Source organism: Leucopleurus acutus (assembly GCF_964270905.1).
Source record: "Leucopleurus acutus genome assembly, chromosome: 21".
Lineage (NCBI taxonomy): Eukaryota > Metazoa > Chordata > Mammalia > Artiodactyla > Delphinidae > Leucopleurus > Leucopleurus acutus.
This window is the reverse complement of record NC_139163.1, coordinates 9,055,981-9,071,704: the sequence shown is the minus strand read 5'-3', so window position 1 is coordinate 9,071,704 and position 15,724 is coordinate 9,055,981. Positions and strand designations below refer to the sequence as shown.

The following is a 15,724-nucleotide window of genomic DNA, read 5'->3' as shown; positions in this document are numbered from 1 at the left end:
AGCACGGGTCACGATACACATCCACAATAGGGCTTCCAACTCTTCTTGGCAGAAGACCCTCCTGGAAATGCGACATCTGAGTTGTGACTTGTCAGGTGAGTTGCTGGACTGGGGACGACAATTCGAGAGCAACGATTTCCAAAGTGCAGATTTGTGGAGACACCCAGGCCAAATCACAACTCACAGGCACTTTCCTAAAAATACTCCAATGGCTCCAAATCACTCGGAGAAGAATCAACTTTCTTGGCATGGGATTGAAGATGCTTCATGGTATGACTCTGCCCATGTCCTGCCTCCTCTCTCTTTGTGCCCTTTCTGGAATTGCTCCCTAAATCATCTTATACCTTCATGCTTCCCTGACTTTGAGCTGTCCTCTCCCATCCAGAGCCCTTTGGCTGACAGTTGCCTGTTTAAATTCTCAGATTTCAAAGCTTTTGTAAAAGATATCCCCTCCAAAAATCTTCTCTTCTTATCTCAGGTAGAATCAACTGTCCTGTGTTCATAATCTTTTAGCACTTGACCCATATATGTCTATGGAAATTTTAAGAGCCCATCTTGTACTTTTTTTTTTTTTTTTTTTTTTTTGCGGTACGCGGGCCTCTCTCTATTGCGGCCTCTCCCGTTGCGGAGCACAGGCTCCGGACGCGCAGGCTCAGCGGCCATGGCTCACAGGCCCAGCCGCTCTGCGGCATGCGGGACCCTCCCGGACCGGGGCAAGAACCCGTGTCCCCTGCATTGGCAGGCGGACTCCCAACCACTGCGCCACCAGGGAAGCCCCAGCTTGTACTTTTGATGTTCATATCGATGTCTGCTTCCTCGAATGAACTGTGAGTCCCCTGAGGGTACACCTGGCACCTTGTTAATTGCCCTCATCCTGGTACTTTGCATACACGGGAGTCTCAATAAATCCATTTTAAGTGGTTTCTATGCTTTTGTTTTTGCTCCTGAAAGAGCAGCACGGCTTGAGACTATAAAAAGTTAAGATCATCAAGAGAAGGCCATTCTTATCTTTTCACGCACGGCGATTTCCTGCCAGTGTCGTGATCTGCCGAGTGTGAATGCCAAATGGATCAGCTCTGGCATCTTCTTTTTGTTCCATCTATGGCATCCAAGGGGTCCAGAGCAGTAACACAGGCCTCACTGAAGCCAGCGAGAACATCCATGTGTGTCAAGGAAGGAGCAGGTGGTGCGCGATGGACCCTATTAGAGACGGGGCAAAGGAGCCCAGCCCAGACAGGAGGGATTGAGAGCAGGGCATAGACACATCCAGGGCTTCAGCAAGTCAGGCATTAGGCATTAATCCAGAGGTCAAGCAGAGAGAACCATTTGGGAGAGAATGGGACAAATCCTGTCCTCTAAAGCTTAAGGACTAAATGTCAGGCAGTAGCTCGGAACGAAGCCCGGGAAATGGCCCAGACGGATGGTAATGGGATAGACGGTCAAGAGACAGTATTTCTCAGTGGAAAGTCCTTTGGGCCTCTCGTCCACCCCGGTGACCTAGGAAGGAGGTCAGCAGGGAATGTGGCTGCAGCCCAGGGGCACGCTTTGCCCTCGTGGCCTGAGGGGTGGTCACACCCACCAGAAACCTGCACAGTGGGGGGGACCCCGTTCACAGGTGACATGAGGTCACATCTGCACCAAATATCTCTGTTGCAGCAAACTGGTCTGGATCTGAGTCGGTGACTTGGGAAACAAAACCTCCAGTGTGTGTCTCTCATCCCCGGCTCCATCTAATATTCTGGCGAGTTCTTTTAGTGCCACCTGCAAAGACAGGCATCTGAGGTTTGCCAACAGGAAACGAGGTTCTTTGCCTCCTGTACCACCTGGACTTTCAAAAGAGCCAATAGTTGGCTGTAGGCATGGATGCACATCCATACGATTTGTTGATTATTAAAAAGACATTATCTACAAACAGATTTCTGTAATAAATGCACATAGGCGGTACTCCAAGACTGTCAATAAAAAAAAAAAAAACCCAAAAAACAAAATGACATTTAATTACTGGATCACTCACCATTTTCTCTTTGATGTTATTTTTATCAATATGTATTATTTAAGACACTACAAAAATATTTTTTCCCTTAATCTTGGGGTAAAATGTTATCCTAGCCCATTTCAAGGGTCTGAAATGTCTCTCTTTTTTTTAGGAAACTCTTTTCCTCACTTGATATAATGACATTTCCTTATGCCACTAGCTGGTAAGATCCACCCCCTCCCCAATGCTGCTACATTCTTGGTGGCAGGAGGGTAGGAGATGAGCTGTCCCTAATTGCAGGGACCCAAGGTACAGTTCTGATATGCGAGATCATCAGAATCGGGGGCACATCTGACAGAGGCACACCTGTGTCGCCGTCCGGCTGCTGCAAACCTGGCTACTCTTCACACAGGGACACACAGCCCTTGGGTTCGGTCTATGGCTGCTCCTTCCCAGGTGGTCTGATCTGTGCTTGTCACCTTCATCTCACAAGTGCTGTCATAGCAAGTGAGCTCCCTCCACCCACAGCTCTGTATTGAGGCCCAGGGGCAGCTGGAGCCTCACGGAGGCTACCCCATGCTTTCTCCCAAACCTGCGGACTCTGGGAACCTATAGTCATTACGAACACAGACTCTGGAGCCACCCTTGCCTGCACTCATGCCCCTCCAGGCTGGGTGACCTCAGGGATTGACTCACCGGAACCTCCAGCCTCCTCTGTGTGAAGAATCACGCACATACACTGCGGACTGGACACTCCTGATCGCCTCGCAAGAACCCTTTCCTACTTTCCCGTCCTAAAAAAATTCAGTTTTGTTCTGAAACCCACTTCTACCCTAGCAGCAATGAGATTCATGGAAAGACGATTGCTTGCTGAACTTATACGTGGATACCTATCTATCTATCTATACATATACACTCACAAAACACACTCATATGTATGCAAGTTAAATATGTGATATATGACATATACTGTGATATTGATGTATTATGTAATATATATGCAGGTCTCTGTCTACCTATATATCATCATAAAAAGTTTCCAAACATGTCAACTATTTTCTATTTCACATTGATGAGACCAATACTGCCTCAATTTTTCAAATGTATTTATGACCTTCCACATGCCAAGCCTTGTGCAATGTGCCAGGAATACGAAGTGGAATAAGTCCTTGTCTCTGACTTCACATGGTTTACAGTCAACCTAACTGAGGGTGTTATGGGCTGATTTGTGGCCCCCAAATCCATGTGTTGAAGTTCTAAGTACAAGTACCTCAGGATGTGAGTGTGACCCACATGACGGGTGTTCTTATAAGAAGAGGAGATTAGGACACAGACACGCACAGAAGGAGGACCACACAAAGACACAGGGAGAAGACGGATGTCTACATGCCAAGCAGAGAGGCCTGGAACACATCCTGCCCTCATGGCTGTCAGAAGAAAGCAAACCTGTTGACACCTTGATTGCAGACGTCAAGCCTCCAGAATTGTGAGACAATCAATGTCCGTTGTTTAAGCCCCGCAGGGTGTGGAACTGTCCTCTGGTAGCTCTAAACTAAAACAAGGAGTCCCATAAGTAAGCCAATGACTGTGCTGCAGGAGGAGGGCTGTGTGACGTGGCCCCAGCAAGCCTGCTTGCTCAGGAGGTGGGAACTCATCAGACTGTAGGGTCACGACATCAGGGAGGGCGTCCTGCAGGTGGCAGTGCATAAACACTCAGGATAAAGAAATAAACAGAGAAGAAGGGGAGACTCAGTGTGAACCTGGGGGATACAGATGTCTAAGGACGAGTCCAAAAAAGTGTCCTCCAAGGTGATGGAGAGGGACTGAGCATCAGGAGAGGAAAACTGACAGCCCAGAAGTTAAGGGAAAAGGGAATATTCAGGAAGGATGATTGCTAGTTCCTCGAACCTCAAAGGGCCAATTCTGACCTGGCAAAGACGTGCTTTGGTGTTTGATGACCCAGTGAAAACCAGTGATTGAAGAGGCCAGCTTGGTTTAACACCCACTCAATGGATACTCTGACCACATGGTAGCCAATCCTACTAAACAGGACTGGGGAGTCCACGGCATCCAAACGTTAAGGAGAAACATGCTCTCAGGTCAATGTATGTTCATTTCTCTCAATGATTATATATTGTATTTAGGAAATAGAGTTCCAGCCCATTCTTCCTGAAAGTTTCAGTTGTGAAATAAGCAAGAACATACAACAGCATGAGGGAAGATATATGAGAGTCCAAATGGCTCAGAACACATGGAAGCCTGCCACCAAGTACACGAGTGTCACAGAGGCAGGAATTGGCCGTGGGGGACCCTCACTTGTTCCAGGAATCAGAATTTGTGGGTGTCCCTGCCCACTTCCAGCCTTTCCAGCAGAGATACATCACTGTTCACACGTAAACCCTGTCAGCACGTCACAGATTACTGGCACATTCAGAAATGGTAAGGCTTGTCCTAAGCTTTGTCCATAGCTTCATTTAATAAAGAATTCTCTTGAGGGCTTCCCTGGTGGCGCAGTGGTTGAGAGTCTGCCTGCCGATGCAGGGGACACGGGTTCGTACCCCGGTCCGGGAAGATCCCATGTGCCACAGAGCAGCTGGGCCTGTGAGCCATGGCCGCTGAGCCTGCACGTCCGGAGCCTGTGCTCCGCAGTGGGAGAGGCCACAACAGTGAGAGGCCCGCGTACCACCAAAAAAAAAAAAAGAAAAGAAAAAAAAGGGGAGGTTTGTACCTTTGCCCAACATCTTCCCGTTTCCCTAACCTCAGCCCCTGGTAACCACCATTTACTCTGTTTCTATGATTTCGACTTGTTTAGATTATAAGTGAAATCAAAGGTATTCATCTGTATCTGGCTTGTTTTTCTTAGCATACTGTCCTCTATTTTGGTCCTTCCACCTCAAGGTCAGAGAGATGGGCAGTGGCCATTCATCCATCTGGGTTTCTTGTTTTGTTGTGTTTTTTACTTGGAATAGATATTATTTTCCCCATTTTACAGATAGAGAACTAAGCCGTACAGGCATGGAGTAAGTTTTCAGATTCAGCCTACAGCACAGGAGAGGTGTATATTCACTTAATTAATGTTGAATCTTGAACTTACTGCCTTTTAGATTTTGAAAACGCACATCACTGCAAGTCTGCAGGACTATGGCGGCTGGTGAAAGCCAAATCACATCCTAGTTTACAACCCCTTTGCCTCCTGAGCTGACCTCCTCTCAGCTTGTGAATCCTGGCCACTTCCTGAACAGATGCAGAAGCTCAGGTCAAATCGAAAACAGGTGAGCCTCTTGGTGAGCCCGGGAGGACTTCGAGGCAGCCTCCTGTGCAGTGGAGCTGCAGACGCTGCTCTGCCCTTGAATTAAGTCAGGGCTGTTGACCTTCGTCTCTCCTGCACGTCGGATGGTCGATGGTCCTTTTGTCCGGTAGGGTTGAATATCTTGTTTAAGCCATTTAGCTATCAAAGCCTATTGAGGAACATGAGCCTGGGCCAGGCTGCTCGGCGGAAGGAATTCCACAAGGGAATTCCACGGGGTTGCAAACGGCAGGATTGCTTCGTTTCATGGCTTCTAGGGCTGAATAATATTCCATTGTGTGTATGTATGTGTATGTATATATATAGATCAGATTATCCAAGGAGAGACTACTTAGTAATTACTGCTTTTCAAGAATATGATACGTGTTGATAGAGGATAAACAGACCAGGTAAATAAAGCCAGGTGGCTTCCTAGACAACTGCTCACTTATGATTTTCCTTATTCATAACTACATAGTTAACTAGATTAAAAAACAAAGAATACTTATATTTTTCCTCTTGCCATTTTCCTATGAACTTTTAATATCTACAGAGATGCTAGTGAGACAAATCACTTGAAAGCAATTATTCTAATCAATTGGAATCTTCACCTGTGATCCTTCCCTGGAAGTAACAAATTATAGCCCCAAACTGGTCTTTACAACAACCTTAAGAAGAATTGAAAGTTTGTTAAAAAACATTTGTTTCCAAATTGGTTAACAATATCCACTAAATATTATATTTAAAAGCATTCACTGGAACAAAAGAATATTACAGAGAGATGCAGCTCAACAGAACATCCTGGATTATTTCTTCTTCCATGATTAATGAGTAAATAGTAAATAAGGAAAAAAAGATGAGGGAAATTAAAATTAGTCACAAAATGCATCTGATATTCTAAATACTTTCCCATATAGATATGTGTAGGTAGATATTAGAAATGGTGTGCCTATTTACATACCATTTAAGAAACTTATTTTTTCTCTTTAAGAGATTATAATTCTTTCTACATCAATACATATAATTTGTGAATTTTGTACTATCCCATCAAATTAATATGCCATTACTTGTTAAACCAATGCCCTCGTGTAGCTAAGTGATCGTACTTCTGATATCTTGATAAATTTCATAATAAACCACATTATAATGAGTATTTTTAAAATCAGTGTATTTATTGCCTTAGGATCAATTCCTACAAGTAAAATTTATGGGTCAAAAGGGATGCACTTCTTCAAGACTTTTTTAAAAAGCATATTGAAAAATTGCTCTTTAAAAAAAAATAAGCTTTGGGAAGAAGCCTTTCAAAGCTACTCCATGAATTTATCCTGTGAAGCTCCTTTATTTTAGATCCAGTTCAATTGCCACCTTTTCGCTGAGCCCCGAGCACACGTGTTTCTGATTTCGTTGTTCTGCGTTCTTTCTCCTGTCAGAGTCCTTACGTCGTCTGTTTCTGCCATGAGATTAATAACTACCTGAGGCCGTGGCATATGCTTTACTAGTTTTGAGTCCCCTCTGTCTGCGTTTGTCTTTTCCTTGATACAAGGGAAATGCTTGGAAGCATTAAGAAGCTCCTAACACACTTAGAACAGCAGAACTGTTTTGAATGTCTTTCCCTCTTATTACCGACTGAGCACCCCTAAGCCCTTACCATCCGTGTTTCATAAATAAAATTGTAACTTACATCCCTATAACTGTGATACCTACCGTGGTATAACTCATTGTTTTAGTCTCAAAAATATTTTAGGACCAAATTCATTGTTTTCAGATTGCCAAGTGAATTTCCCGTGTCTGCCAGGAGGTACACAGAAATTTCACCTGTGGTTGTTAACTTGGTCAGTGTGTGTGCATTTTATATATGTCTGTGTGGACACTGGATGGCTAGGATATTGAATTCTTAGGATCTTGAGAGATTGTCTCCAAACTGTGAAAACAAGAAAAAAAAACAACCAACACGTGTTGATTATGAGTTGGTACAGTTGGAGAAAGAGAAAATGCCCAACTGTTTCAGGGCCAGCTTCTTCCAGGTTTGAAAGTCAATCGTGTTTGGATCCCTTGAGCACCTCTGGTCTTTGAATCAGGGTCCCGGCCTCCCCTCCCCTCCCCAGCTTCAGACTGTCCTTCCTCTGTGGCTGCACACACGGATCCTAGACAAAGAGGAACACGTTGAAAGCCAGGGGGCTTTGCTGCAGGCTCTACTCCGGCAGCTTGAAAAGGAGAATTTTCATAAAAAGGGCTCTGCACAGAGCAAAGTTTTTTCTCACAAAGCGTAGATTTTTTCCTGTGAGGCTGGGAGATGCAAGCAGGGCCAGACCGGTTCACAGACTTCCCCAGACTCAACAGGTCTGAGCATTTACACTTCTGCTCACGTGGGTGATTGAGCAACAGCAATGGGGCAGAAACACAGCCCCGCAGCCCGGGGAGGGGGAGGGGGAGGGGAGGGGGAGGGGCGGGCCTCAGACCTGGGCCACCTCTAACCTCCCCACCCCCGTACCCAGAGGACTCAGCAAGGATGGGGGTGAGCGGAGGGGCCCCTAAGGACCCCAGGTGAAAGACAAGCTGCACACTGGCTCCAGTGGCATCCAGCAAGTGATTAAAATGACAGCCTGGCCGGCTTTTTCCCTTTGAGGAAATACTCTGCTAAGGAACCCTTTGCTCTGAGTAAAGGGATTAGTTCAGTATATCCTCACGTGGCCTCACCCTGCCCTTGTTTGCTGACTTCTGAAGCTGCCACCACCCTGATCTGACCCAGATATGAATAGGATAAAAATAGCCAGGAGGCAAATCAACAGGCCGTGTGATATCTCCTGGCATTGGGAGATTACAGACAGCACTTATCCAGTGCCAGGCTGCTGAGAATCTGTTCCCTCCTTTCATGGACTTGAAGAGGAGTGGCTGACGCCTGCACCGACTCCTTCCTTCTCTCTGTCTAGGCAGCTGCTATCAGGATGCTCTTCTGCAAGTGCTCTAGCTGTAAATGAACGTTTCCTTTTCCGTTTGCATCCTTAGAAAGGAGAACATACAAACTATAATTCATTCAGCAGTAACAGATGAACGCTTGGTCCCTAAGAGCCCGTGACAGCCACTAATCACAGTGCCCTGCACAGAAATCTGCACCCCTCCTCTGCGTCACATCCTGACTAATGTGTCACCAAAGTGTGCATTAGCCTGAGCCTCGGTTTTCTCATGTGTAACTTGCGGATGTGAGTACTTACCTTCTGTGTTTTAGCAAAGATAAAATAAGCGCAATTTAAATGCTTTTTGCAGTTTTATTAGATTTTGGACTTATTATTTCTTTGGAATAGAGCAATAGCATCTTTTTTCTTTTTTTACTTTATTTTTTTAACATCTTTATTGGAGTATAATTGCTTTACAATGGTGTGTTAGTTTCTGCTTTATAACAAAGTGAATCAGCTATACATATACATATGTCCCCATATCTCCTCCCTCTTGCGTCTCCCTCCCTCCCACCCTCCCTATCCCACCCCTCTAGGTGGTCACAAAGCACCGAGCTGATCTCCCTGTGCTATGCGGCTGCTTCCCACTAGCTATCTATTTTACATTTGGTAGTGTATATATGTCCATGCCACTCTCTCACTTCATCCCAGCTTACCCTTCCCCCTCCCCGTGTCCTCAAGTCCATTCTCTTTGTCTGTCTTTATTCCCATCCTGCACCTAGGTTCTTCAGAACCAATTTTTTTTTTTTTTTTAGATTTCGTATATATATGTGTTAGCACACAGTATTTGTTTTTTCTCTTTCTGACTTACTTCACTTTGTATGACAGACTCTAGGTCCATCCACCTCATGACAAATAACTCAATTTCCTTTCTTTTTATGGCTGAGTAATATTCCATTGTATATATGTACCACATCTTCTTTATCCATTCATCTGTTGATGGACACTTAGGTTGCTTCCAGGTCCTGGCTATTGTAAATAGAGCTGCAGTGAACATTGTGGTACATGACTCCTTTTGAATTTCTCAGGGTATATGCCCAGTACTGGGATTGCTGGATTGTATGGTAGTTCTATTTTTAGTTTTTTAAGGAACCTCCATACTGTTCTCCATAGTGGCTGTATCCATTTACATTCCCACCAACAGTGCAAGAGGGTTCCCTTTTCTCCACACCCTCTCCAGCATTTATTGCTTCTAGATTTTTTGATGATGGCCATTCTGACTGGTGTGATGTGATACCTCACTGTAGTTTTGATTTGCATTTCTCTAATGATTAGTGACATTGAGCATCCTTTCATGTGTTTGTTGGCAATCTGTATGTCTTCTTTGGAGAAATGTCTCTTTAGGACTTCTGCCCATTTTTGGATTGGGTTGTTTGTTTTTTTGATATTGAGCTGCATGAGCTGCTTGTAAATTTTGGAGGTTAATCCTTTGTCAGTTGCTTCATGTGCAAAAATTTTCTCCCATTCTGAGGGTTGTCTTTTCATCTTGTTTATGGTTTCCTTTGCTTTGCAAAAGCTTTTAAGTTTCATTAGATCCCATTTGTTTACTTTTGTTTTTATTTCCATTTCTGCCTACAGGTCTTTTGTCTCCTTAGGTAGGTTTATTCCTAGGTATTTTATTCTTTTTGTTGCAGTGGTAAATGAGAGTGTTTCCTTAATTTCTCTTTCAGATTTTTCATCATTAGTGTATACAATGCAAGAGATTTCTGTGCATTAATTTTGTATCCTGCTGCTTTACCAAATTCATTGATTAGCTGTAGTAGTTTTCTGGTAGCATTTTTAGGATTCTCTATGTATAGTATCATGTCATTTGCAAACAGTGACAGCTTTACTTCTTCTTTTCTGATTTGGATTTCTTTTATTTCTTTTTCTTCTCTGATTGCTGTGGCTAAAACTTCCAAAGCTATGTTGAATAATAGTGGTGAGAGTGGGCAACCTTGTCTTGTTCCTGATCTTAGTGGAAATGGTTTCAGCTTTTCACCATTGTGAACAATGTTGGCTGTGGGTTTGTCATATATGGCCTTATTACGTTGAGGTAAGTTCCCTCTATGCCCACTTTCCGGAGAGGTTTTTTTTTTTTTTTTTTTTTTGCAGTATGCGGGCCTCTCACTGTTGTGGCCTCTCCTGTTGTGGAGCACAGGCTCCAGATGCGCAGGCTCAGTGGCCATGGCTCATGGGCCTAGCCGCTTTGCGGCATGTGGGATCTTCCCGGACCAGGCACAAACCCGCGTCCCCTGCATCGGCAGGCGGACTCTCAACCACTGCGCCACCAGGGAAGCCCTCTGGAGAGTTTTTATCATAAATGGGTGTTGAATTTTGTCAAAAGCTTTTTCTGCATCTATGAGGTGATCATATGGTTTTTCTCCTTCAATTTGTTAATATGGTGTATCACATTGATTGATTTGCGTATATTGAAGAATCCTTGCATTCCTGGAATAAACCCCACTTGATCATGGTATATGATCCTTTTAATGTGCTGTTGGATTCTGTTTGCTAGTATTTTGTTGAGGATTTTTGTATTTATGTTTATCAGTGATATTGGCCTGTAGTTTTCTTTCTTTGTGACATCTTTGGTTTTGGTATCAGGGTGATGGTGGCCTCATAGAATGAGTTTGGGAGTGTTCCTTCCTCTGTTATATTTTGGAAGAGTTTGAGAAGGATAGGTGTTAGGTCTTCTCTAAACGTTTGATAGAATTCGCCTGTGAAGCCATCTGGTCCTGGATGTTTGTTTGTTGGAAGATTTTTAATCTCAGTCACAATTTCAGTGCTTATGATTGGTCTGCTTATATTTTCTATTTCTTCCTGGTTCAGTCTCAGAAGGTTGTGCTTTACTAAGAATTTGTCCATTTCTTCCAGGTTGTCCATTTTATTGGCATAGAGTTGCTTGTAGTAATCTCTCATGATCCTTTGTATTTCTGCAGTGCCAGTTGTTACTTCTCCTTTTTCATTTCTGATTCTATTGATTTGAGTCTTCTCCCTTTTTTTCTTGATGAGTCTGGCTAATGGTTTATCAATTTTGTTTACCTTCTTAAAGAACTAGGTTTCAATTTTATTGATCTTTGCTATCGTTTCCTTCATTTCTTTTTCATTTATTTCTGATCTGATCTTTATGATTTCTTTCCTTCTGCTAACTTTGGGGTTTTTTTGTTCTTCTTTCTCTAATTGCTTTATGTGTAAGGTTAGGTTGTTTTTTTGAGATGTTTCTTGTTTCTTGAGGTAGGATTGTATTGCTATAAACTTCCCTTTTAGAACTGCATTTGCTGCATCCCACAGGTTTTGGGTCATCATGTTTTCATTGTCATTTGGTTCTAGATATTTTTTGATTTCCTCTTTGATTTCTTCAGTGATCACTTCGTTATTTAGTAGATATTGTTTAGCCTCCATGTATTTGTATTTTTTACAGATTTTTTCCTGTAATTGATATCTAGTCTCATAGCATTGTAGTTGGAAAAGATACTTGATACGATTTCGATTTTCTTAAATTTACCAAGGCTTGATTTGTGACCCAAGATATGATCTATCTTGGAGAATGTTCCATGAGCACTTGAGAAGAAAGTGTATTATTCTGTTGTTTTTGGATGGAATGTCCTATAAATATCAATTAAGTCCATCTTGTTTAATGTCATTTAAATCTTGTGTTTCCTTATTTATTTTCATTTGGATGATCTGTCCATTGGTGAAAGTGGGGTGTTCAAGTCCCCTACTATGAATGTGTTACTGTCGATTTCCCATTTTATGGCTGTTAGCATTTGCCTTATGTATTGAGGTGCTCCTATGTTGGGTACATAAATATTTACAATTGTTATATCTTCTTCTTGGATTGATCCCTTGATCATTATGTAGTGTCCTTCCTTGTCTCTTGTAACATTCTTTATTTTAAAGTCTATTTTATCTGATATGAGTATTGCTACTCCAGATTTCTTTTGATTTCTATTTGCATGGAATATCTTTATCCATCCCCTGACTTTCAGTCTGTTTGTGTCTCTAGGTCTGAAGTGGGTCTCTTGTAGACAGCATATATATGGGTCTTGTTTTTGTATCCATTCAGCCAGTCTATGACTTTTGGCTGGAGCATTTAATTCATTTACATTTAAGGTAGTTATTGATATGTATGTTCCTATTACCATTTTCTTAATTGTTTTGGGTTTGTTATCGTAGGTCTTTTCCTTTGCTTGTGTTTCCTGTCTAGAGAAGTTCCTTTAGCATTTGTTGTAAAGATGGTTTGTTGGTGCTGAATTCTTTTAGCTTTTGCTTGTCTGTAAAGGTTTTAATTTCTCCATCGAATCTGAGTGAGATCCTTGCTGGGTAGAGTAAACTTGGTTGTAAGCTTTTCCCTTTCATCACTTTAAATATGTCCTCCCACTCCCTTCTGGCTTGCAGAGTTTCTGCTGAAAGGTCAGCTGTTAACCTTATGAACATTCCCTTGTATGTCATTTGTTGTTTTTCCCTTGCTGCTTTTAATATTTTTTCTTTGTCTTTAATTTTTGGTAGTTTGATTAATATGGGTCTTGGCGTGTTTCTCCTTGGATTTATCCTGTATGGGACTCTCTGTGCTTCCTGGACTTGATTGACTATTTCCTTTCCCATATTAGGGAAGTTTTCAACTATAATCTCCTGAAATATTTTCTCAGTCCCTTCCTTTTTCTCTTCTTCTTCTGGGACCCCTATAATTCGAATGTGGGTGCGTTTAATGTTGTCCCAGAGGTCTCTGAGACTGTCCTCAATTCTTTTCATTCTTTTTTGTTTATTCTGCTCTGTGGTAGTTATTTCCACTATTTTATCTTCCAGGTCACTTATCTGTTATTCTGCCTCAGTTATTCTGCTATTGATCCCTTCTAGAGAATTTTAAATTTCATTTATTGTGTTGTTCATCATTGTTTGTTTGCTCTTTAGTTCTTCTAGGTCCTCGTTAAACATTTCTTGTAATTTCTCCATTGTATTTCCAAGATTTTGGATCATCTTTACTATCATTATTCTGAATTCTTTTTCAGGTAGACTGCCTATTTCCTCTTCATTTGTTTGGTCTTGTGGGTTTTTGCCTTGCTCCTTCATCTGCTGTATGTTTCTCTGTCTTCTCATTTTGCTTAACTTACTGTGTTTGGGGTCTCCTTTTCAAAGGCTGCAGGTTCGTCATTCCCGTTGTTTTTGGTGTCTGTCCCCAGTGGCTAAGTGGTTAGCTTAGCCACTTAGTGGTTCTCTTTGAGAACCACTGGCCTTTTGCCTGGTTGGTTCAGTGGGTTCTGTAGGTTTCTTGGTGGAGGGGACTGGTGCCTGTGTTCTGGTGAATGAGGCTGGATCTTGTCTTCCTGGTGGGCTGGACCGTGTCTGGTGGTGTGTTTTGGGGTGTCTTTGACCTTATTATGATTTTAGGCAGCCTCTCTGCTAATAGGTGGTGTTGTGTTCCTGTCTTGCTAGTTGTTTGGCATAGGGTGTCCAGCACTGTAGCTTGCTGGTCATTGAATGCAGCTGGGTCTTAGCATTGATATGGAAATCTCTGGGAGAGCTTTCACCATTTGATATTACATGGAGCTGGGAGGTCTCTTGTGGACCAATATCCTGAACTCGGCTCTCCCACCTCAGAGGCACAGGCCTGACACCCAGCTGGAGCACGAAGACCCTGTCAGCCACACGGCATATGCCTGGCACAGTACTAGATGCTCAAGATACAGGAGTGAATGAGAGAGATGATGTACTTTGCCCTCCTGAAGTTTACATCCAACTGTATTTATATCAAGCAGGGCATATAATTTCATTGTCTCAATTCTCTCATCTGTGGGGGGAGAAGAGACAGGCACCGTGTCCCACTCACTGTGCTCTCTAGAGCAATAGCATCTTAATTGATCTCCTACTCTCTAAAAGCGATGATGATGATGATAATGGAAACTAACGGTTAACCCAGAATAAATATTATTCAACTGTTGGCTCCTTTTATATGCTTTGTCAGAACTTAACATTAGATTTGCTCTATACACTGGTTATTATTTTAATTTTACATACAAAAAATGGGGATCTGTGAAGTTAAAGGCATTTGTTGCCAAGCTAGTTAAGAGCCTGTGAATGAAACCCACATCTGTTTTCTCTTAACTCTTTTACCATGCAATTGCTTCTCTACCCAAACCATCTTTAACCCTAGTGCTTTTACTATTTTCCTGAAGTACAATGGAGTCCTGCCACTTCTTGTCTAAAAATGTTCACTGTCCATTTCCTCTTAGACCCTGAGAGTGTATATATCTTCCTTAGAATGTCATCTAAGACCTGTCATGACCTTACCTTCCAATCTTATTTTTCTGTTTCTTATCCATCAAGACTGAGCTCAAAGGCCACTTTCTCTCTAATTTCTTTCAGACTCCCTCAATCAGAATGGAATCTCTATGTATCTCATAGCATCTGCACTTTAGTAGAGTGCCTATTGCCTTAGGTCTTGTAACATGGCTAGTTGTCAGTGTTCTCCCCAGGAGGCGACAGGTAAACTTTTGAAGGCAGGTGCTGTGTGCCCCTTCCCCCCCCCCCCCCCCCCCCACTGCCTGAGTAGTGCTTTGTTGCACTGCTTATGGGGCACCAGGGAGGCTGAATAAATAAACAGGTGAATGCCACAGACTGAATCAGTATTAATCATGCATGTCTCTCTTTACATGTCAGAATTCTATTTTTTTCCTGCTTTTGCCTCATTAACCTTCTTCAATTCTGAACCTATATCAGATTTTTCACCAACCTTTTTGAACTATGGAACATATAGCTGAGACGATTGAAAGTCAGTTTGACCAGTGCTCAGATTAGAAAGAATAACATCTTGATTTCCGCTAATTAGAGTCAAATTTTGGTGAAAAGATTTATGCATACTATTCTAACCAGTACAATAGGGGTGATACAGGGTCAATTTGTAAAGCAGAATTCATTTATTCACACAAAACTTAAGTCCAAAAGGGGATTTTTAAAGGCTTTGTTAACAGTTTGGAAAACAAGTGAAAAACAAAAATACATCTTAAATATTGGAAGACATAAAGCCAAAGTAAGACTTAAAGGGAAAATAAGATACTGTGAGCCAGGAGGGAGGCTGTGAAGGACCGCATCTCCACGTTTGGTTCTAGACCTTTCAGCAGCCAGAATGAAGAGGGAATCAGAATAGGTACTGCCCATCAACTGAAAGCCAACCGCGTGTTGGGGACAAAAAAGCAAGTATCAAATCCATGATCGTCATGAAAAGGACACTGTTTGAGGTCATGAATAGATATCACCTGATCGTGACAAGGAAAGCAAGAACTTTTAAAAGAAGGCATCTTAGAATGTTTCCTTGTGTAGACACATGTATTAATGTCAAGGTTCAGTAACAGTCATAAGGGGTTTAGGGGAGGGACCACCACAATGGCACTAAAATAGGTTCTATTTCCTAAACGATCTATGTAAACATATGGTTCAACTAGTATGTGACTTGCGTTGTAAATTTGTTCTACTTCCTTACTCCACCCAAAGTCAACAAGACACCACCATGTGGTTGACGGCATCCTGCCA

General features: G+C 42.5%; 1 protein-coding gene across 1 annotated transcript in view; it reads right to left on the bottom strand.

Annotated features, from left to right (window-relative positions):
- The window catches only part of CSMD1 (CUB and Sushi multiple domains 1), a gene marked incomplete at its 3' end in the record, with an annotated part of 1,744,596 nt that overhangs the window by 618,986 nt on the left and 1,109,886 nt on the right, over positions 1–15,724 (bottom strand). The gene's annotated exons all lie outside the window — the stretch shown is intronic.